Here is a 25,416-nt window from a genome sequence, read left to right on the forward strand (position 1 = left end):
CTTTCTTCAAATGCCTATTTTCTTCTGCTTCCCCCTCCCCAACTGGCTGCAGCAAAGAAAATCTCTCAGGTTTTTCTGGAGTTTTTCCCCGTTAATATTCAGTCTGCACAGTCTCCACATAAAAGATTACCAACCTTGGCTTTCGCTTATACAGTTAATACCGGCTTTATGTTGTAATCCCACTTCAGTTTGCTGATCAGCCTTGCACCATCCCCAGCTGTTATGATATGTAAACCAAAATATCACGATGTCATTGTTAAGATCAGTGGCCTAGCTTTAGCTATTCAAATGCATATTTAGTCCCTTGTAAGAGGCTGTATTTCCATATAGCAGTTTCCACAGAAACTGCTGGAGACTCAATGGTTCTGGAAATAAGGCCTCTCATTAGTGTGCGTACATATGGATAAAGGCACTTTATTAGAACTGAAAAATGAAAAAAGATAACATTAGAGTTATTACTAGTTATTTTTCTTCTTGCCCCTCTGGTTCATATCCCATGTTGTTGCATCCCTGTTACCCAGCCAGCTTGAGTGCCTGAGTGGCTTCCCCACTGAGCCAGGCCAGAAGTGATCTGTCCTGTGGCAGTGAATCACTGGTGGCATTTAGACAGAATTCAAGACTCTGGACTGCTCTCATCTCTGAGCTGAAAGTCATTCTGTCTCTGTGTTACTGAAGTGATGGACTCCAATACGGATTTGGAAATAGGGCAGTTTTACCTAGACATTGTGTAGATTCCATACAAGATTTCCCCCTGCATCTTTTTTTTTTTTTTTTTTTGACTGATTGTCCTTGCGCACATTCACCCTGTTGCACATTCATACATTCAACCATGGAAATGTATGGAAGACCAAAGATCTTTCAGCTCTGCTAGCATCTTGTCCTTTCAGTGTTGAATTCCCACCATGATTTTTCAATGGGGAAAAAGTGATGAGCTTTGTCACAGCTGAGTGCCTATTCCTGTGGGGCATTCCTGTTTGGCTCTACTGCTGTATTGGGTTTGTGTGGCAAGACTTTGGTAGCCGGGGGGGCTGCAGGGCCCGGAGGACCTTCAGTGGGCTGGGGTGCAGGCTTCAAATCTGTAGCTGCCTAGTGGCAGAGTGGTTCATTTCCACCTTTCGGGTGCCAAAAAGGACTGTGGTGGGCTGACCTTGGCTGGACACCAGGTGACCACCAACTGCTTGATCACTCCCTCAGCTGGACAGAGGAGAAAAATATGATGAAAGGCTTGTGGGTCAAGATAAGGGCAGGGAGAGATCACTCGCCAGTTACCGTCATGGGCAAAACAGACTCAACTTGAGGAAATTAATTTAATTTATTGCCAGTCAAATCAGAGTAGAATTATAGAATCACAGAATGGTTTACGTTGGAAGGGACCTCAAAGATCATCTACTTCCAACCCCCCTGCCATGGACAGGGACACCCTCCACTAGACCAGGTTGCTCAAAGCCCCATCCAACCTGGCCTTGAACACTTCCAGGGATGGAGCTTCTCTTCCAAGTAATCTACATTGGTGGAATGGGAAAGTTAGTGGACAGTAAGCATCCTAAGAGTTTAGGACTGCATATGGACAATCACTCAAGACAGAAAGGGAGATGGTTTACTAGAGTATATGTTGAGATATATAAATTCCCTACTTGCCCTCTTCTCTACATTCTAATCCCATTAAAGATTTAGAGTCTTAGAGCTGAGTGGAGCTGACAACACAAAGTGCGTTGCACCCATTTATACTGCATATGCAGCCCATATGACGAGGCAGGACATGAACGGTCCTCTGTGGATATTGAGAAGTGCCAAAAAATTGATCTCTCTGGAGTATTCAGGCATATACTTATACACAGGATGAACAAGCCTGTGGGCTTCTGTCTTAACACACTTCCTGGGCCTAAGTAAATAACCTCCATTTTATAGTGTTGTCAGGGAGCGGCTTGTAGGGTTTGGCTGCTGCCTGCAGATGTGAAGGGAGTCTGTAGCTCCTGGCTCGTCTGGCAGCACTGCTTCCTGTGCACTCCTCTGCTTCTGGACAAGGGAACCTCCACTTTCTACCTAGTGGACCATGGTAAAAATTAACAGACTAAATTGATGTTCATGATTTCCTCCTCTGCAGTATTTCTAGCAAACTGGGTACCTGAATTCCTAAAGGGCTGGGATATTCTAGATATAATTGTCAGTTTTGGGGAGGCTCACAGGATGTCCAGCATAATCAATGCCCAAGGGAAAGCCAGGAGAACAGCTGGAGTCTTGCTCATAGTGGGAGAGCTCTATTCTGTGAAAGGTAATGGAAAACTTTACTGTTCTGTTTTGGTGCTGAGTAACTTGATCTATGTGGTTATTTTTATTCTTTTCTGTTTACATTCTTAGTGCCCTTTTCTGATTTTTAGACATATATGTACTTTTTTCCTTCTATCTCCTATGAGCTCCTGGATATAATTCTGCTGAAACCCTTTCCCACTAAAAGCACAGACAAATGCAGATTAAAGGTATATGCTTTTGCAAGAGGTCTGTATTCACACTGTCACTCTCTGGATTAAGATTGCTGTGGTTTATGTATGTGCAGCTGTTTTCTAATTAAAGCCCACATCTGCCCTGGCTTTAACACCAGTCAACTGTAGTGAAGCCATTAGCCCTCTCTGTTTCTTCCGCCGTTTGTCCTATGGGCACATGGAAGGATAAGTGGATCAAGACATGAAAAACCAAAAGCACAGTTCTTGATCTTGCTAGGTTTATGCTCAGTAAATCTGAAGAGGGAAGAACATGGAAGCCAGGCCTCTTTCTGCTCCCTCAGTCTTAATAAGATTCTGGTTTTTAGTCTAATCTAGCACACATTCAAGACCAGGCTGCAGTCCTTCATTCTGCTGCTCAAAGACTTTTTACATTATCATAGAATCATATCATAGAATCGTATAATGGTTTGGGTTGGAAGGGACCTTAAAGATCATCTAGTTCCACCTCCCTGCCATGGGCAGGGACACCCTCCACTAGACCAGGTTGCCCAAAGCCCCATCCAATTTGGCCTTGCACGCCTCCAGGCATGGGGAGCATGTCTGCTCCAAATCATTTAGTTGCTTACAACTGCTGGCAGGCCCCTTCTGGGAAGGACATGCATTTGTTGTGTAAAGCGGGTTACCCTGTCATCCATCCACCCAAAGGATCCCCTGTGTCAAGGGAAGGAATCCTTAATAATTTCTCACTTGCTTTGTGTTGCTTCAGCTGTACGAAAGAAGGAGGAGAGCCCTGCGGTCTGGCTCTGGAAACTGTGCTCTTTGCTCATGTAAGACAGAGCCTCATGTCCAGCTTGTAGAATTCAGGAGGCCATGTCATCCAGAAGGGATTTTTTGTATGATTCCTCTAAATGATAGATGAGATAAATGAGTACAGGTGAAAGTTTTCTCTCATTTCCTTGGGACTGAGCAATAAAATAGGGAATCTGTAGTATGAATTAAAAAACCACCAAAAACAAAAACTAAGGAAAATTTAGCCTCTTTGACTCTTTGAGCACTGTTTAGACTTTCAAAACTGAATCAGCGCAAGTTTGTGGCTTATTATGCAGGCTGCTCTTGATAACTTCTGAAACTTCATCCAAATGAACTATTCAGATCCTGGGTGGAGTAACACTAATGGTGATGTAACAGACCTGAGGTCAATGCATCTCCTCCCAGTGTGTGGTCTGTGAATAATATGTGGGCCTGTGGGTCCCAGAAGCAGTGATCTCTTTGTGAAAGAATTTGAAAAAAAAGGGTAGCTGTATCACAGTTAATACTCCCATTTCCTCAAAGAATCCATTCACTGCAAAGGAGGAAGGAACATGCTCTTTTAAAGAGCACTCAAAAGTGAAGACACTCTGGCTGACTGAAGTTGGGCACACCTGAAGAAAGTATTTAAAATGAGTGCCTGCAAAATAAACTGAAGTCAATGTATGATGCAGTTTCTAAAGTCTGAACATTTTTGTTCTGATGCCTACAAATGGATTTAATTGTAATGTGTGAGCTGTGATAATCGCAGAGTCCAAGAGAGTGTATTGAACAATCTCTTCTCTCTAAACATGGCTTTGAGAGCATTGCTTTAAATGTTGGAAATTTTAAAACATTAGCTCTGGTCTTTTCTTCCCTCACTTTGCAAACATACAGTGTAGAAATGAATGGCTACATGGTAGTTTTAAGGGGAAACTAGTGGGATATTTTTTAACCAAATGAAAGTTTAACCTTCCTGTGTATGTTCTGTTCCCCCAAGTGCTGTTTAGATTTGAAATGTTAAGTACCAAAGTTTAATGGAGAAGTTCTAAATCTCTCTCTGTAATACTGTCTTTTCCTATGTATAGCAGAATGATTGGTATAATTATTTTATCCTGAACTTTCATTTATAGCCTGTAGTTTCAGGTTGTGAACTTAATACTGTAAAAATTATTCTTGATTCATGTGGTTGAGGTAAAGCTTGTGGATTGATTGAAAATAACAGTGGGCCTGATGGATGTATGTGTGTCTTTGTGGATTTTCAGATGGACGTTTTTCAAATGTCTTAAATGAAGAAGTTTTTTATTTGCATCAGCATGATCTCCCTTGCTTGTGCCATGGCCCATGGAGAAGTTCAGATGGGAACCAGGGCACCACTTTGACAAAACTTAATGAAAGACAGAAGCAGTGAAGCTAGTCTGCAGCACACCTCAAAGCCTCAGAGTAGCCACTTCCCATATACCTGGTATTATGTTGCAGTTTTGTTAGCAGAAAGATACCTTTACTAGAGGCTATTTCCATATGCTTTTACCTCAAGTATATCTCTGTGCATCTGTGTATGTGTTTGCTTGTCCTAGAATCCACTATATTTATTCAAGTTCTATCCAGTTCTTCAAATATGTATAGGAATTGAACATTAACTTATGTTGCTGCTTAGAAAATGAGACTTGTGTCTGTTTGCTGGGTTAGAATTTGTAAAAAGAGGGATTAAGCTCACTAAAAGTGTCTTTAGGGACAGTGTTTCTAGGCTATTGTCTCTAAGAAGAGATTGATAGAGGTGATATAGTCAAGAAAGAAAAGTAAGCTCTTCTGGGAAATGGTTCAGAAGAGGATCCTTGTGTGCTTTTTAATTATAATTTGTATGCTCAGTCCTGAAAATTCCTGTTTTTTCACCAGTTGCTATTGGACTATTAAATATCACAAGCAGGGTGGATTTCAATTAGAAATCCAGAGAAAATAAATAGCCTTTCAACTACCCCCTGAGGCTTGGGCAAGAAAACTCATGATTTTGAAAGCAAAACAGAAATTCTTGCCGTGGATGAAAACTGACAACCTTGTGGCTGATAGTTCTCAGGAGCAGTCTGTTTTCCTCACATTAGCTAATCATTTTTTGATCTATTCAATTGACATTTTCTGTTATCTGTTTTGGTTTGGAACCGAATTGGATAAGCATGTTTTCGGAGATGAAGAGCATACATTTTCGTATGATGCACATTAGACTACAATAATGAAAAACTAATAATCAAATGCAGGTTTTTTATCTTAGTTCTAATAATTCATAATATGGCCTCTGACTTAGGAATTTATACACGTAAGATGGCCTTGGCAAGCTACATCTCTGAGGAGATAATATGTCTGAATAAGCATGGCTTACATATCATAAAAATTTAAGGGTCTGTTCTATACATTGATATTTGACAGGGAATGAACTGAAAGCAAGAGTGCACATAATTTTTTACAGGTATGGATGGATTAGTCTGACTTGTTATTTTTTATTAAAATTATACAGTAATGCTTAGCCATACCTTTGATGCAGTTACTGGAACAAAGGTAGATTATGCCCTAGAGGTAAGAATCACCTTTATTCCATTGGTGCCTGTGAAATTAAAACCACATTGAAGGGATCATATCGCTTTAATTCATTGGTATAATCTTTGGACAAGGCCTTTCTCTTAAGTTAATGAACAAGCAGGCCTTACCTCCTGATGGCCAAGATTGTGTACCATTTTACTGTGGTAACTAAAACATACCTCTTTCAATTATATCCATTTTCTGAGTTTTACTCTGTTCAGTAACTACATTTCCAGCCACTGTTCCTTGTGAAACTGAAAAAGAGAAAACAATCTTCCTTTTCTCTAAGTAAAATGCAACTCCAAACCAGCAATTTTTACTGGTGCACATTTGAATTACAGAGTAAAAACAAAGTTTTGAGGAAGAGCCCCCAAAACACACCTGCCACCTCAGTGAAGGATCCCAGACTGGAACGAAATTATTTGTGGATAAATCCACAGGTCTTAGGAGAACAGTCACTTCTCTCCCATGGATAGGCAATCCTGCATGACCAGGTTTTATGAAAGTTTGATTGTATACTGGGAGAGTTTGCTAGTATTAGAGTGAAAACATGGAGCTGCCTCTTCCCTTAGTCCAAGCACTTAGAGGAATGTCAGTCAGTGATGAATAAGGAGATGAATAAAAAATATAGCAGCAAGCTGTTTCCTTTTCTTATTTTAGATAACAACCAGATCAGCACCTATACCATATAGTTACTCTATATCTGCACAAAGCTCTTTTTCATATTACAATAATTAAAACTGACCTTAAACAAGGAGTAAGTATAACTGGCAGTTTGGAAGACTTCTGACCTGCTACAGCGATAGCAACAGTCCGTGTGAAAGTGAGAATCTATCCCTTACCTCTTCCCTGTGAATTTTTTAATATTGAATACATACTTGTTTTTGAGACCCCATATCATTTTGGGTTGGTATTTGTTTTGGGGAAGAAAAGTTCCTAGAAATTTCTGATGCTTTAACTAACTAAATTCAGTGTTAGTGTAGCTAGTTTTGATTTTTTTGACAATTGAAAGTAATTTTGAAGACTTTCTCCAAGTCATGTTTTCAACTTTCAAAAGCTTATTGTTGCTCTTGCTTCAAGTCTTGCCTCTTTATTGCAGATTATCAAATTGTATATGAAATCTCCTGTCAAACGTTTATTCACAGACTGGCTTTGGACCAAAAATGACCCCTTTATTTGCTCGTGACACACCTTACTTATGCAAGAATAGTGTATTATTTTCCTAATGAACAGCTGCATTTTAATTGCACATTCTGGGAATAACCATCAACTGATGAAATACAGTGTGCTCAGCCTTCAGTGAATGAATGCAATCACCTCTTTTGTCATAGAAAACCAAATTTTCTTATATCTCTTTTGTCTGGAATGGTTGCAGCAGCATTCCTCAAAAGAACATTTCTGGAGGGAGTTAGGTCTCTAAACCAGCTAACCCAACAGCAGTCACCTTCTTATTCTCATTCATTATGAAAATAACCTGAGCAAAGCTGAATTAATATGGCCCTGTAGTCAAGGCATTTGTAAATACGAAATGAAACCTGAAGTATGAAATGCACACAACTGAATGATAAGCATTAAAAAAGAAGTTCCATGTTTCAGAAAACAGATTTTTCTTTTCTCTGGCCTTGAACTGACATGGAAGGTAATTCTAGATCTGTAGGACATACAGAAATAGCATGGTGAGGGCTTATAATTTTTTTATGAGTTTTAGTATTTTTTTCCTAAAGCCTCAGCTGCTAGAATAATTCGATTTTGCAAACATCTTAGATTTCAAAATAAGTTCTTCAGCCCCTTGTTGTGAAAAAAGCTCGGAAACACAAACCTTGAAGACATACATTCTAGTAAAAAAAGCCCAAGGTCGATTAAAAAGGGTATTTTGATTTAGGTTATTCTTTAGGGAAGGAGAAGTTGATTTATTTTTTATATGCTTGAGACTGGCAGTCCTTGATATCTCCCACACATTATTACTGCTTAATTATATCCCTTCTGAAATGGTAAGAGACACTCAAAGTGTAGCAGAATGTAACCAGTTCCTACTAATACTTGTTTTTGTTGGCTCCACAAAAAAATCTCTTTATAAATTGCCACCAGTAGTTGCTTTACCGAAACAGGGCTGACTCACAGAGCTGAGACACCTTCTTGCAGCTGCTGAATACAAAGGCCTATATTCCCATAACACAATGCTACTTCTTATGGGATTCTTCCAGTGCACTTAGTGCCAAGAGCAAAATAAGAGCTCTTTCCTCGTAGCCTTTAATTGAGCTAAGCTCTCTTTGATTCAAGAGTTAGTTTTGCCTGAGCAATGAGTGCAGAACTAGGCCATACAAATAGTTTCAGTACAGATCAAAAGATTATTGTATGTAGATATTAACAACTAACATTATTGATATTAATGAAGAGACGTACTGTGCTTACCATCTGCAGATGTTGGAGTGGGTGGATAAGATTTGGGTTTTAGGGAATTGGAAACAACCTGATTTTTTTTTTCCATTTGGTTAATTATGAAATGATTCTTAAAACAGATAACAGTGACTAATTTGGCCAATGAATTTAATGGGATGAAAGGCAAGTACAGAAACAAGGCAAACAAAGAAAGGAGAAAAAAACCCAAACAAAACAACACAGGAGCTTTAGCTTATATTTAATGATGCGTAATTGCTGTTGGTACCAGAAGGAAAATTTTTGCCATAACTAGTAAGGTAATTTTTCAGTTTTAGATGTTCGAATTTCAATCAGCATTTGAACACCTGATAAATATCAATGGCAGTTATTGTTGTTTCTGACTTGTACAAGGTTTAGAATACTTATGTATCCTGCGTCAGCCAATAAATCTATGGTTCAAAGGAGGAAATGTATGTATGGGTGTTGTTACCTATATTATTATATAACTAATTATTTAATATTTTCTGTTCATAGACTGTTATGTTTTAAATTTTTAATACAGAAAACAACTCTTCATATTATATTTTGTTTGGGGAGTTGCATAGTTTTTGCCAGTGTTTCTTTCTGCCTGCTGCTGCGACAAAAATCTTCAATATATTTTTCCCATGCTAACTGTGGCAGGGTTGCTTTCCTGACATTTTGCTTGCTTTAAAGAGCGAAACAGTCCCCAACCCAAGGAGCACGCCTGTCAGCCTTGACTGCTGCTAGACCAAAGGGCTGCTCCTAAAGGGAAAGCTGACTGAATTTTCTTGGCATTAGAGATCATGTACCATCAAACTTAAATGACAGCAGATTTGTTTAAACACAGATTAAAGAAGAATCATAGCTAATTAGTGGCAGTTTCTGGCCCACAGGGCAAATTTATCATTATGGTCCTTTAAGAGAGAATTTTTGTGAACACAGTCCTCTTGTCTTCTCTATGATTCCTCTTCTGCCATCAATCCCTCATCTTTTCTGGACAACTTCTTTTCAGCTCCTTTGTCTTTTCTTAGGTTAGTTATCTGTTGTTTTCTTTTTCCTCCTTCCTAGATCTCATTGTGACCATGTATCCTTGGGTAGGAAGGACACCACTTGTTGAATCCAAGTATTGCCATGCTGTGTTCCTCAGAGAACCTCTAAGCTGTAGGAAAGAACCAATGCTGTGGTAACAGGGTAGCATGTTGTGTCATGGTTCTGCAAGGAACCCTTCCTCTTCCAGAAATTCCAGTAGAACATAGTTTAGTTCAACTTTAGCTGGGTTTTTCATGTTCAATGAAACATGTGGGAGACTTGGGTGTAGGTGAGACACCTGTTTTCACCTCTTAAGCCTCACGTTGTATCCAGGGCTTTTCTCTCCTCATGTTCAAAGGTGAATTGCCACAGTACTTGCCATTGTCCAAGTAAACAGCTTGGTTTATTCAGGAGTGGAGATTAACAGACTCTGAAGAGGAACAGGCCTAGGCAGAAGAGCAAACATGGCACAGCTAATGCTGTAACTGCTGGTAGCAGTGTGACTCCATGGAAAAAGCTGCTCTGTTCATGTTTGGAGACAGCTGAGAGACCGAGGCTAAGAGCAAGGGCCAAACAAGCCTCAAACCAGTGGGACTATAACAAAGTTCTTTCCTTCTCAGCCTGCACAGCACAAAGGAGATGTCACAAAGATAAAGTGACTTGCTTGAGGCTCCACAGAAAATCAGTGGCAGCACTCAGCACTGAATGAGTGCTTATGCTTCGAACCACAGTGCTGCTCCGTAGGCCATCTATCAGCGCATTGCATAATGTTAGTCTTATTAATGATGACCGTTTTTATCTAACCAGAGCCAATGAACCTTAGACTGCTTCGGGGAGGAGGGATGCATTACATGATAATTACAGGATGCTAGAGCTGTCCAAGAACATTTTAAGTTGAATGTATTTGATATTATGCAGATATAAAAAGACTGCAGGTGGGTGCTCTCTTAACTTCACCTCTTGACTTTTGGACTGTGCCTCTACAGAGGATTTTCAAATACTTCTATGCCGGGACAACAGACAATGGAAGGCTGCCCAGATACAACTTGTGTCCTACTGGGAGGAGAAGAAATGACCATCTTCATGCTCAGCTTCTCTTTGCATGAGTATTTCATTCTGGCCAACAGACGTAGAAAAGAAATAAACAGAAGAACTGCACTTTCAGTAAAAGCTCCTACTTAAATAGCTTGTTAGAACAAAAGACTTCAAGCAATCTCAGTAATAAGCAATAAGCTACTTATTGACTGTAGAAAAAATTTAAAATTGTGAAAATATCTTACTGTATATAGAAGGATTTTTAGTTGACCTACCTAAAAAGGATGTATTATCCATTAGGTTTTATTTTCTGTTAGTACTGCTAGAAGGGTGGGACTGAGAAAAACTGGTTCGCATTGCCTTTTATTAAGTGCTGAATCTCATCAATTGTGTATGCTTTTATTGTACTTTATTGTAGGGATAATTTTAAGGTTTATAAGAAAACTTCTCACATTAGACTAATCCAGTCTAGACATTGATTTCAGTGGGCATTAGAACTTTCTTAAATATTTTCCAGAAAGGTTTCTTATATCACTAGTAAACTTGGACAGCAGACAAATGAAATGGATGAAAAATATAAATTAGGATCTTGGCATGTAAGAAAGGGATCTCAGTGCAATAGCCTGTCACCAAGATATTTTTCTTTTGAAGTAGCTATTTTTTTAGAAAATCCTTAACTTGCTGTAAAATGTATTATTAGTGAGAAGCTTCAAAGCAAAACATTCTTCCCTCCCACTTTTGATTATTTGATAAAGAAAGGATTCTTAACATAATCATATGGTTAAACTGATCATGTAAAATAGCTTTTTAGCAATTAATATTTGAGTGAAAGCCTGGTCTAAAGTGAAACCATAATGGATCTTTGTGACACAATCAGATTTCATAAAGAGGCTGTTTAACTAACTAAGCTTTTTCTGTACAAACAAAACAATAAAAAGCAAGTATGAAAAAAATCATCATTTTAGGACTTTTCTGCTATAGAGTATCAGTCTCTTTGCTGATACTGGGGCAGATTTCTCTATAATTCCAAATCTTTTATCTTGGAATATTTTAACATAATCAGTGCTTTTTCACTGTGATCATAAGGTTTCATTAATTTTTTTAAAGCTGTTAAAAGAGAGAGTGGTGCTTTGGCATGGATTTGCAACAAGCTTTGATGAGTTCCAGAAAAGTGACTGTTATACAAATACAAGGAATGAAAAGAACTTGTTATCTTTAACAAGAGCTTGATTGGATGTAATAAAAGTTCCTTGTTAATTTACTGAAGTTAGCAGCTATGCTGGTAATGAATTTATAATCAACAACATTTGATCTTCTGCGGAAGCTTTTGCCCCTTTCTTCCCCCAAAAATGTTTCTGGAGAGAGTCCAGATAATTTCCTTTAATAGGGATTAAAACTTTAAAGGAGTGTTGCTTTATAGTGACCCTTTTTGGCAGTTTATCAGAACACTTATGCAGCTGGTAAATGTAACTACAAAATTCTGTGGAGGGATGACTATTTTTCCTTAAACAATCTCTCCTTTCCCCTCCCTGCCACGGGCAGCACATTGTTTACAGCAACACTGACAAAATAAAGAATCACAAAAATGAGTTACGTGAACAGGAAAGCTTTGATTCTATGGGAACAGCTCCAAAAATGTCTTTTGTGTAATGCATGTTAAATGAAGTCATTATCCTAGAACTTTGAAATAATTCTACCCAAATAGACATAACTTGTTTATTTAAAGTAATCATGCTACATTTAGTTCTGAGAAATTGTCTGTGTTTTTAACTTGAATTAGGACCGACATTCACATGCGCACTCACACAAAGGCTGTTAAGTGTTGTGCTGCATTTGTGGAGAAGTTTTCCTATTGACTCATTTTGATTTTACAGTCCTTTTTACAAACTGGTATTGTTGGAATTCAGTGTTTTAGTGGGGAGGAGGCTGTACGTCGGTTGTTGTTTTGTTAATTTTTGAAAAGTCTCTCAATCACCTCTATATTCCCTTAAATTCCAACCCCTGCCAAGTACTATCCTGGTCTATGGGGGTAAACACCAATAGCATAGTGACAGATGGACAGGGTAGACAGACGGCCCATATAATCCATCCTATGCTGGTTTTATAAGTCTATAAAAATGCAATAAAGAACAGGGTCTCATTAGGTAGAGGCAGGGGGCTGATTGATTTGCAGGCCACACTCAGTTTATAGCTGCCTTCTGTGTGAAAGTCCACCTTACAGTGTGAGTTTACCCTGTTTTCCGTGGCTTGTTTAGTTAAATTTAATTTACTTCTGGTAACGTTGAGCATTATTCATGTTTTTGTGGTGACTTTTACCCCAATCTGGCACCTAAGTATGGACTCACTCTCATTTTACTCTGTAGAAACAAACCCCTTAAGCCAGAGGTCAGGAGAAAAGCTGAGTGAAAAGCTCCTACCAAGTGTGGGTTGTCTGAGAAGGCAGGAGCTGTTTAATTGAAAGGAAAACTTAATACTGTCAAAGCTCTCATTTCACTCACGTGTATTTTTCTGCTTTGCAACAATCACTACCTCCAAATATTGAAAGAGGCTAAAGGAAAAATACTTTGTACATAATCAGTCTCACTGATTCTCAAAACAATTCATTTTATCTTTTGTTGTGGGAGTCTTTCTAGGGAAGAGGGTTTTTTCTGTAAAAGAAATAAGACCATGTGATTTTAAAATTATAAAAAAGGCAGCAGGACTGAGCAACCTGCTGCATCAGTGATGTGGCTTTCTTCAAATTAGGCCCATCGTTCTCAATGTTGCCAAACAGCGCTGCAGGTGGATTCAGGGAGAGAGGTGAGTGTGCCTGGCCCCTGCGCCGCAGAGCACGAGAGAGGAGTGTTAGCACCCAGCAATGGGTCATCTGTTCTAGTACCTAGTCATGGACCTGGAGCTGGTAGTTCCCAACACATGGGGAGCAAGGACCAGTTCTTGACTCTGCTGCTGACCTTGGGCAAACTGCTTCATCTCCTTGAGCCTCAGTTTCCCAATCTGCAAAATGAGACCAAGGGCAATTGTCATCAGGAGGTTAAAAGTATCTCTGTTTCAGATAAGTGTGAAAGAAGTTTTTATCTTAGATAAGACTGGGAAAACAGAATGTATTGCCCATACACAATGTATTTTTTGGGGAATCCTACCTTAATAAATGATGACAAATTCCAAAAGATGAACTGTTCATCCAGTCTTAGGGAATTGTGGATATTTTTATTCACGTAAACATTTAGTATTTCAGTGAACCCAATTAAACTTTTCCTCAACTATCTCCTGTGGCTATGAGTTCTAGCAATTCTTGTTCTGCATTAAATATTTTCCTTTTATCAATTTTTAAGCTATTGCCTCTAAGTTTTATTAGATATTACCAATACTTAATAAGAACAGCAGTTCATAAACATTTGCAATAATTTAAGGAAAGGGCTAGTCTTAAATTAACAAAGCTTTTGAAGTCCAGTTGGTGGAAATTGTTTCAAAGTGTTCAGGATTGTTAATGTTCCAAAAAAAGGTCAACCTGAAGAAGGCTGTCATTTGGATAGTTGAATGTCCTCACCATTTACATTCATGACATTTTAATTCATTTTTTTCTTTTGTACTGGATATCTAAAAGCTTCTCTTTAACCTTAAGAGAATAAAATGAGAAAATTGGCAAACTTAAAAAAAATAACTGCGTTCCAGCCAATAATGATTTGCTAGATTGTATCATCATGCCAGAAAAGATCTGAGTCTTGAATTCAGTCAGAGAATTCCAGTTACCGTTATAAAACCTTCCACAGTGTTTAAAGTGTTTAAAGCCCATTGGGAAAATCTGTCTGGATATTTAGCTCAATCTCTGTTGTTGTTGTTGTTGTCGTTGTCGTCGTCGTTGTTGTTGTTGTTGTTACTACTACTGCTACTACTACTATCAATCTCTATTATTGTTGTTGTTGTTTCCCCCCCACACACACACTTCCTTTTTATTCAAAGAAAGAAACAAACACCCAAGTAACTCCCATGCGATGCAGTTAACCATACAACTCATCTCTACCCTTTGATACTACATATTACCCCCACGGAGTTGATTCTTCAAAGCCGTTGACTGGGTTTGAGGAGCCAGTTTCTGTTAATTTTAATGGGGATTAGACATCCATCCCCTAAGGCAGCTTTGAAAAATCTCCACCAGATTCTTTATGGCTCTTCTTGGAGGCAACAAAATGTTTACCCAGTTACGTAGTTGCGTTTCCCAAACCACTGCTGACATAGAGATCGTCTTACTTCAAGTTTAAAAAGAGCCCCATTTTTCTGTTCAGCCAAATTTTCTATTTCATTTCTATTGAGGCCTCTGTATGACAGTTTCAAAGAGGAATGACAGTTTTGGAAAGGAACTAGTAGATCATCCTTTTTGCATGCAAGGAAAATGATACCTTGTTTTTTGACACACACCCTGTAACAAAGCGTTATATCGTTCTCCTTTTCTGGATGTTACATTGACAGCCTTCTTCACAGAACTGTTTTCTTTCCATCCTGCTCTGAATGATGTACTTAAAACATGCTTCACCTTAAATATGCAGGCTTTCAAAACAAAATTACTGAACCAGACAAGGGGGAGGGAAGAGGAGAATTGCCTATTCCAACAGAACTAAAAAGCAGCAACCCAAGTACATTTTCCATTCATTGACACACGTACCCCAGCAGTAGTCTGGATTCCCTTTCTCATGCATTGCTGCCCTTCCATCTGAATAGACTCTGGGAAATAATAAGAGCAAACCTCAACTCTTACGTTAGGCCAACTTCCTTAGAGGTATCTGCTCTGCAAACATTTCCTTTGAAAAAAGTAAGAAGTTTGCCATGTATATAAACAGAAGTATCCCTAGTTATAGCAACATGGACAGCTGCTAAATTGCGTTTAAATTGTCCTTGTTTAATTTATGTTCTGTGCTGTCTTCCTTGTATATATCCCTTAGTTATGTTTTTGTCAGTTGTGTTTCTTTAAATGTATTATAAATCTGTATTTCCCTCATAAACCAGTCTGGAAAAGGGCATCTGTACTGGAAACTGGTTTTAGTGACTTGACACTTTGGCTCTTTTATGTTGTGAAACGAGTTTTAATTTTCTTAACATAGGCCAGGCATGGTACATAAACCTCTTCCCCCCCAGGGAGGCTTTTATGTTTGATTCCTTTAGTGGCAAAGCTTTGAATTTTTCCCCTTGATTGACTTGATTATGATCTTCCCAGTATATATCCTTCATGTTGATGAATTCCTGGTAGGGATCCTCAAAGGAGTTTACAAGCCTCAATGCTAGATGAAACAGAAGAATTAAATTATCCCTGCAAAAGCTGCTACTAGAGAAAATAGGAAGTCAAATATTAGTGCTGCAGATGTATTTATTCTTTGGGTGTCTAATTTGAGATACGGGGGAAAGATTCATTTTTAGAGAAGAGGTGCTCTGAGGTTTCTGCGGGGTGACTCTGAACCTGCACAAACTCAGAACCCAGTTTGGAAATGTAGGTCAAACCCCCTGTAAACATTGTCCTGGCTTACTCTGCTCTTGTCCTTTGTTAATGCTGGGATGGAGTGGATCTAACCATCCTTCATGAAGGTCTTCTACTCAGGAGAAAATGGTTGGTAGAATCTCACTGCTGCAGGGAGTAGCTAATCCAACAGTCCACAGGATAACTAAGCAGCGTGTAGCCACCATGGGGACATCTCACAGCCCTGAACACCCTTTTTGCTAGAAAGGATGCTGCTTGGAGTATATACATGGTAGGCAATGCTTCTGTTAGTTCTGTCTTCTGTTACTCAACATGTTGCATCAGAAAAGGATAGATTTTGCATTAGGAAATGTGTTCAAATCTTTGGAATATGGTTGGCTTCCTTAATAATTGGCTCTTGCAGGTCATTACTGTCCAGCTTCCATTCAGCTGTAAGCACTACATGCGAGAAGGCAGCTCAAGCCATCTTGAACCTCACTTTGTTCACTGGTGTGGATTCAGCCACACAGTATCAACACAGCTGTCCTACTCAGAGTCATTTTTAGGTGAAAGGCAGATTACCTGGGGATGGAAAATGCTGTTAGAACTGAGCACACTGACATAAGGGCGATAAATAACATACAGTGAATATGTACCATATCTATCCATTTACTTATACATTTGCTGATGATAGGTGTGCCCAGGGGTTCTCTGAGATGCTGTTCCTGGAGCTGAGACAACCATGGTGAACTCAGCAACTCTGGAATATACCTCAGCAACTCTGGAATATACATGCCAAGAAACAAAACCAGGGCAAGGTATTTTGATCCTCATATAGTTTTCATTGTTGGATTTCTAGTGTAAAGATTCATAATTTTTTATATTCAGGGAAGAGAATCTTTATTGACTCTGTCTAACAGTTAGTAAGCCATCCTGATCAAAGGATGAGTAATTCTTGGTACTCAGCTTTAGAGTCTTTATGGATGTATAACCTTTTGAAAATTAGCACTTTTGTAATTAAGTCAAGTTGAATGCCACATATAATCTAGCAGTGACTTAAGAAAATTTGGCAGATAGGTAGTGATGAGTCTGGGTGCTGCACCTTTAGCTGTAAGATGCCAGTTTTGCACAGGAAAGGGCTGAGAAGCATTTCCAGTAGGAGACTGGAGACAGATAGACCTGCTTCTTCGCCTTTTGTGCTTTCTCACCCATTCTTAGTTTTTTCTTTATGTAAAATAAATAGAGAACCGATGGAATGGAGGAGAGAATTGGAAGTGTAAAAGTGAGAAAACTTGTTTGTTGCGGTTAAAACAGTTGAATAAATAACAACAACAACAGTAAATAATTGTAGGGAAAAGGAAAAAAATAACAAGAGGGAAAAATAAAACCCCAGAAAGACAAGTGTTACAAATGAAAACAATTGCTCATCACCAGCCAAGTGATGCCCAGCCAGTCCCCGAGCAGCAGCCCCGCCACGAACGTCCCCCCCAGTTTTATTGCGGAGTGTGGTGTTGTATGGTATGCAATACCCCTTTGGTCAGCTGAGGTCAGCTGTCCCAGCTGTGTCCCCTCCCAACTCCTTGTGCACCCCCAAGCTACTCGCTGGTGGGGTGGTGTGAGCAGCAGCAAAGTCTTTAAATCTGTGTAAGCACTGGTCAGCAGTAATGAAAACATCCCTGTGTTATCAACATTGTTCCCAGCACAAATCCAAAACACAGCCCCATACCAGCTACTATGGAGAAAATTAACTCTATCTCAGCCAAAACCAGTACTTTTGGAAAAGGAAACTAAGTGGAGAAAGGCAGGACAAATGTAATATTTTTCACCATTTTTTTTTTACCTTATCAGAAAACTGTAGTTGGTGCTTTTTCACAAACTAACTCAGATAGACTGGAGTTAATAAGGAAGAACTGGAAGGGCAGGCAGGAGAGGCAGAGGTCTAACTTGCCTGAAAACAGGCATAAATTTAGGCCTGGACATCTATGTGTATAAATTCTTTTCTAAACACATAAAATAGAAATAATACAGAAATGAAATACAGGAAAGCACGAATCCCTCACAGTACGGAGCTCTCCCTCCCTCCTACATTGGCTTTAAGTCTCTCAGCTGTCATTTGTCATTGTTGTTAGTGCTGGCTGAAAATCATCCAAATTTTATGAAAACTGTCATGACCTTTTTTCTTGACTTGACAAATAAAAGGATGTTTTTTCAGGGTGGGGAGAAGTGTTATTATCTCTAGTGAAAGCAAGTTTATTTTTTTAAAACTGTTTTAATGGTTGTTGTTTCTATTTTGGTAGATCTGTGTGTATGGAAAATGATGCCAGAATGCTAACACTGCATGCTGCCAGAAATCAGTTCTGATTTGCTTCTTTCTTGCTGTCCCATTATAAAAATGAAATGATTACATTTTTAATTATTGATTATCTTATTCACATAAGTTTCTAATCTATTTTTAACACTCTGGACTCCTGTGTGTGGTCTCCTGCAGCAGTGTTTTCAAAGACTGCTGGCAGAAGAGGGGTTTTTTTACCAATTTTGAATCTTCTGCTATTCACTAGATCAGAGAAGTAGAAAAGCAAGGATTTATTAAGATCTTGGGGAGTAACTAGTTCCTGATGGGAATTTTTTGACCTTAACATGCTTATATCACATCCATACCTGTTTTTCTGGGGAACCTCTTGCTGACTTTTGCTGCATATTGAGGCAAATCCATGCTACAGAGAATTGGGGTTGTTTTTCCTCCAAATCAAAGGTTATTAATTCTATAAATGGTTCCAAATGAAGTTAAGAACGTATCTAATACAGAGCTATATTTTCAGATGGCAGGATTAAGAAACGAATGTGAATTGCATAAAAATAACTTCAGCAAGAAAACTCTTGAGTTAGCCACAGTTTTGGAATTTGCAGGCCAGAGAAATGTACAGTATGAGAAAATATTTCTCCATGCAGTTTCTGGTGAGGTTCTGATCTTTTCAGAGCTTTGTAGATATTTTCAGACCCCAAAAGATGATGATCCAGATAAAATTTGGGGTTTGCATTTTTGGAGTGAAACCACTATGAGGTTTGAGATGTCTGGTTTGTTGGTTTCAGCATCTGCTGGGGATGATCTGCTTCATGACACTGAAACTTGAGCTGTAAAAGCCGGGGTTTGGCCCAGTTTAGCTCTTACAGGTAGGACTGGTAGGTACCTGCTATGTCCCCTTTTCCCCAAGGGCATCATGCCATATATATTGACATTTGTGAACAATTTAAGGGAACAATTTTTGTGCTGTGACCAGGCGTGTGGCTGTACATATTTCCTAGTCCACTCTAATGGTTGTGGTGGAGGAAGTATGTCTGGAAATAAGGTTCACCCTACAGAGGAAGTATGCCAAACATGGGAGCCAAGACCACAGCAGAAAGGCTTGCATGCGAACAAACAATGAAGTGCTGCACAGGAAACTGCTCAAGCATTTGCAAAGTGAATCGACCATAGTGGTTCAGCAAGACACAAGACAAGGCTGGTGTGGTGGTTTCTTCACCCTTTCTTTTCCATTCTAGATCCATTCCTCATGTTTGCCATCTGCACAACTGTAAAAGTTCTGTTTCCCTCCTCCTTTGCTTCCTTCCTTTTTACCATTTTCTATCAGGAGTGAATGTCTATGTCTCAGAAAGGTAGATTTGAGGAAAACAGAATAACCACTGACAAATGTCCAGCTCTCTAAAACCACAGGTGCATTGTAGGATTTTCAGTCATTGTTTTGCCTCATTTTATTTCTTATTTTATTTTCTTTTTATTCTTCAGGCTAAGTTTTTAACAGCAGCTCTTGCCAATACGATGACAGAAAAACCTCACTGTTCTCCAGTACTCTTTAGCGTTTTCGAGTTGGTGGCCAAAACTAATTGAATTTGTGGGGAAAAAAAAAATAATGAGGAAAAATGCAGATGAGGTAAGGGAAAAGCTTCAGGGACTGGAGTAGAATGTAGAAGAGGGAAGTAAGATCCTGGGAATAGTCAGTTCTAGAATGGCTTTGACTTTATTAACGAGTGTGAATTGAAAATACATATTTATTATTGCCTTGTTTAATGATGTAGTGTGGTAACAATTTAATGTCACCTAAAGGCACTTTCCTGAGCAGCAGGATAGGCTAATGGGACTAGTGCTTCCCCACTGCACAGTGGGACGCTGCACTTTCTCCCTTTAGCTATGCTCTTTCTTTTTGGCAGAAGTTTAGTCAAAATGATCATCTGTCACCACTGCCTTTTCACTGATATGATCAACTGTATAAATAAGATGTTTGAAAAGGAATGTGCTTTGCAGGCTGAGGGGCAGAGGAACTGAAAGGCAAGGAGGACTGACAAGCCTAAGGAAAATGATACGGCCTGATAGCAGGAGTGATAGAGGCAGGGGAGAGAATTAGGGTGAATGGTACAGGACTGAGACAGCTGGGCAGAGCAAGAAGCAGAAAGCTGAGTGCAAAACAAGAGCACAGCTTCAGGAGTGAAGGCTGTACTGAACAGGAGGAATATCACATTGATATACGCTGGATGTGAGATTGAATTGGCTGTAGTGGTGATATGTGGATTATATGGTGCTACAGCTTCTGCTCAGTCACATAGATGAAACATATATTCCACTGGGCTGCCTGCAAGTACAGTAGACCTCTCTATTCCCCCTGCCCCAGTAATTCTGCCTCTTGTATAATAAATTAACAGGTTTTTAGAACTTCCTGAATTCTTTCTTGTTGGGTTTATCACCAACATTTTGGCATATTTTGTTAAGGAAGAAGTTAGTAAGGTTCCTTTTGCATTGAGAAAATGAATATTTGAGAAACAACTCAACATAGAAATTACGTAGATGCCCACCATGGTACTGGATGACTCCTGTAGTTCTCTTCCCCCCATCCGGGTTCTCCCTGGTGGGGCAGGTGAGCCATGTCTCTCAAGATGCAGCACGGGCAGGTGCTCCTGCAGTGTGTCATCTCTGTGAGAGTAGGTTGTGCATGATGGGAAATGTGATCTGATGAGGGAGACTTACAAAGGAAACCGGGATCATAAAGTACTTGGACTTTCCCAGAGTACCAGAGAGATCTTCCCTTGTTGTAATACGTTGGCTGTTGGGTTTCTTCCCAAGCTTGCAGATTTTACATGGCAAGCTTTTACGGTGACAGAATGTTTAGCTTTTTAATAAAGATACACACTCTGCACAACTTTCTAGAATTCTTGGACTCTCTTCTACGATATACATGGGTAGGTTTGGAGTGTTCACGTGGCTACTACTGATCTGATTCCCAGGGCCCACTAAAATGGAGTGTATTTCAAAACACTTGGCTTCTGTTGGGCAAAGGAGAGATTAATGGTAAATGCCTCCAAAATGTGAAAGCTTTAACCCTTTGGTCCTTTAAAACCCAGTTCCCATTGGTGCTAACTTCCCTTTCATTGCAAAATAATGAACCTTCACTTCTGTTATGTGTCCTCACCTTCAGCGTGGGTTCTCTGCATAGCTCCCGTCGTGGTCAATTATCTGGCAGGAGAGGCCCCCAACAGCAGAGACTATCGCTTAATTGTTATTGTGGGATCCTTGTGCAATGTGCAGTTGCTGGGGCTCATTTACAATTCTAACACGTCCAGTGCGCCCTGCATCAAGAGTCCTGTGAACTGGACAAAAGTTAGAAAGTGGCAGCGCTGTTCCTGGCCAAAAGCTCATTAAGATAGACATCTCCTGCTAGTGAACATCACACAGATGACACAGACAGCTCACTCCAAACGAGAAATGTTCTTTTGTTCTGCCTTACTAGGGCTTTCAGATAAAAGGAATTTGAGGCTACTCAAAGGGCCAGCTGTGATATGAAGGGAACAGGTTTAAAACAGCTCTCAGGGGCAGTAAATGCTTAATGATCAGATCTTTCATTGCTCTTGGAACATTTGGGGAAACTCAGCCAGCTAAAATTTTTGTTGATTACTTTAACAGAGGCCCTTTGTTCATATTATCATGCAGAATAATTAAGCCAATGCAAGCAAGTCTGCTTAGCTATATACATAATTAAACTGTTAGGCTGTGATTAAGCAGACTGTATTGGCACAGGGAGCACCTATTCAAAAGAGTTCCATCACTGCCTTAAGTTTGTTTTCACCCTATTTTATTTGTTATTATTTTGGAAAACTGAGTTTTATACAAGATAGGTAGTGGAAGATGATGTGTTTCCAGTGAGGAGTTAATGAGATTTTATAATGGAGAAAAGAGATACCAGCATATCCAACGTAGTTAGCTTATAGGGCAAAATTTAAGATGTAAAAAAGAGCACATAAGTCTATTTTAACTTACTTAAAAACTAATTTTGAAGGGGTTATGTCAAATTTTCTCATTTCCTCCTTGATTTTGGCATCTCCTATGCAGTAGTCAAACCTTCAAATTGAAAAGTTTATGATTATGTGGCACCTGAAGCTTTGTCAGAAAGGAAAACCATTTGATCTAGAAAATATTTTAATTAAATGCACTTTCAACTTGTTGGACTACTTGTTTTAAGTCAAAAACTTATTGCCAAACATTAGATCATTCAGAGGTCTCCCAAGCCTAATCGCCAACTTTCTTTTGGGATTCTCTCTCAGTTGGAAATTAGTGAAAATAACAGTTATGCTGTTGGCAGGGACAGACTGGCTTTTCACAAGTTTTTGCAGAAATAGGCCAGGATCTTTTTTGATTTCCAGAGCAGCAGAGCGGGAATTTTACAGAGTTTCTCCCAGCTTGGGCACCAAGAGTTCTTAGGAAGCAGGTATTTGTTCTCATGGGTTTTTTTGGTCACAAAATCTTGTTTTACCGGAATTTTTTCAGAGCAGAATAGGTACAAGAAAAAGGTCTCCTTAGCTCTAGTACTGGAAGGATGCTGACAGAGAGGAGATGCTTGATAAAAATCAAGTTATTTTTATTTTGATACAAGACAGAAGTATATACTTTTTGACTATTTTTTGTTAATATATGTTAGGTGACATAATATAGACCAGTAGCAGTGGCTTTAAGATACATTGGCTGATTGAGGCAGTCCCAGAAGAGATCCTGGTGTTCACCTTGACTACCTTTCATGTATTAGACCAGAGCAATCTTTATTTACAAGCAAGGTCTTTGGATATGCTTTCTGAGATGGAAATAAAAGCTAGTCTGCTGGGTTCATCCCATTGCCCTGAAGTAGAATTCAAAGTGACAACTACTCTACTCTCTTTACTAATCCTCAGGGCTAAGCAGTCCCCTGGGAACCTCTGTTTGGAAATCTATTAAGATTTCACAGGTTGTTCAGCAGGAGTAGCAATGAATGATTTGCAATGGCTCTGAAAACTGCAATTAAAAAAGAAAATGTGAAGAAGAGAAAAATCTTTCTCCTTACACTTATAACAGACAATGTCATATTTTTCCTAATTTTTTTCTTGTCCCTTCTGTCCAGATTGAAGTGCTCATTCCTCTATCGGGTCAGATGTCCCTCTAATGTGCAAATAGACTGATTTACACAGAATTTGATCTGATAATTGCCTTTGAAATCCTACTTGATGTATCTTTTTCCACTGAGCTTCACAAAAACCTTCAGAGTTTATCATGACTATTAGGTAGATTTACGGGGAAATGTATTTTAAGGGAACAGTGCCAGGCAGTGAATTTCTGGTATGTTTGAGCTGTGTAATCCAAGATCTGGAGAAGCCAATTTGCCTGTTACTGGATTCTTGGTTTCAAGAATCTTCCAGCAGATTGATTTTGCTGGAGCTTCATTCTAGAGGTACTGTTATAGCAAATACTCCTTTCGATATTTTAATCATAGACAAAAAGAGATAACGTCTCTTAAGAAATATACTACTTGGTGGATAGGCCAGGAAAAAGACCTCCAGTTTTCAACATTTAGTATTCAAATAGAGTGTTGCAGTTGTCAAGAGTTTCTCTGCTCCTCAATTTCTCTAGGGTTTGCTTAACTTCTTGCTTGAAAAGTAAATTAGTGACTACATTTTCTTAGGCACTCTATGTATTAATATGAGCCGTGATCATCACAAGCATGGTAATTATGATAGCTTTGTCTTAATAAGAGTGATCTCATCGTGGACATCATTTAGATGGGGTAAATAATTCCCAACACATGCTGACTATAAAGAAATTGGGAGCTTGTTATAAGCTGATGTCATGGGAAGAGCCCAGTCTCTTCAGCAGGGACTCATCAGTGCAAAGGTCTCTAAAAAACATCTGACTTTGAATTAAGAAGAAAAATCAGGGTGGGAAAAGCTGTTGTAAGTTCCTAAGTCTCTGTAGGCTTTGACCATAATTATCAATTTAATCTTTCAGTTATTTATGATTGCAAAATAAAAGAGACTCTAGGCTGAATGTTCTTTGAATTCTTAAAAAAATCTGCAGTTTTTTCCTCTCATTTGTGAAAACAATCCATAATTTATAAACCAAGTCTTTCAAACAAAATAGCAGCAGGGTTTTTATTTCCAGAAATTTAGCACATTTGCTGAAGCTCAAAATAACTTTTTTTTTTCTTATTTAGACTTGGTTATAGTAATTTACATAGTGTGAAGTGAGCATGAATGGCTACTGGTAGGATTTGGTTGCATGATTTTACAACTGGTTTGCATTAATATAAATGGCAAAGTTAAACTTAGTGGATGATCAGTTCTGATTGTAAACATCCTCAAATGTTTTTTAGTGCTGTCATTGGACCATTTTTGAAAGTATGCCACTGTCTGGCTAGATCTAAACCCAAAGATTTTGTGAGACTTAGCTTATATAAATATATGATGTGGCATTCAAAGCAAGGAAATATTTTCTAATAGCACAGAATTGAAAACATGATCTCCGATACCAAAATACAGTTTTCTGGAACATATCATCACTTGGAGCTGGACATGTGTCTCTAAGAATAATTTTTTGTTAACGAAATAACCATATTTACAATCAAATCTTCCTTTTTCTAGGAAGAACTTTGTGAAGATTGATTAGTTGGTGACTGCTGTCTATTAGTTTATGAGATCATCATGCAGCTGTAACTATAAATACTTCTACATAATGTCTTTTCATTTCACTAATGAAAAAACTGGCTCAAGAGCTCACTTTTCTTGTTTGATGCTTCTACAGCATTTCCCATTGCACCCTGAGTACACTATGAAAAGTTTATATAGGAACTGTTTCAGTCTCTATTGAACTGCAGCTACCTCAAACTGCATATTTAACAGCATACAACCTGGCCATGCTGCACAACACTTTAGTACAGGAAATGGAGATAAATACCATATTACTTTCAAGCTGATGTGTTAGCGGGAAAATCTGAATCTTCTCATTCAGAGATGTGGAACAAAAATACCCTGGTACATAAACCTTAAGAATCACTTGACTCCTATTTATGCCTCTAAAATTAGGGCTCAAATTCATTTGAGCCATCCTAGCTGTTGGCAGAGGGGAGAAGTGAGCGGGGGAAGAAGAGTCTAGAGCAAGAGCTGACTAAAGAACATTACATGGCTGGGAATCTGTTTGTGAAAAGTATAAAACATACCTTTGGCACACACTAAATACTAGAGCACACTAAAATGTGTTTAATGCCAGTACAGTATGTATCAGTATGAGTTCTTCAGGGACCCCTTCCAAACAGATAAGGCAGAAACAAAGTCAATCTATGGGAGATAGAATTGACCTTGGTGGAGAGATCAGCTAACTATGGGTGCTGTTTGAGCAGCAGTTAGCTATGCTTAAAGCTTAGC

At 38.9% G+C, this 25,416-nt stretch overlaps 1 non-coding gene across 1 annotated transcript; it reads left to right on the forward strand.

The window, feature by feature from the left end:
• Positions 1–1,035: 1,035 nt before the first annotated feature.
• On the forward strand, positions 1,036–1,122 carry TRNASTOP-UCA (transfer RNA opal suppressor (anticodon UCA)). The gene has a single exon. It is a non-coding gene; the product is annotated as a tRNA-Sec (tRNA).
• Positions 1,123–25,416: the final 24,294 nt, after the last annotated feature.

This window comes from Grus americana, chromosome 12 (assembly GCF_028858705.1).
Source record: "Grus americana isolate bGruAme1 chromosome 12, bGruAme1.mat, whole genome shotgun sequence".
Taxonomy (NCBI): Eukaryota; Metazoa; Chordata; class Aves; order Gruiformes; family Gruidae; genus Grus; species Grus americana.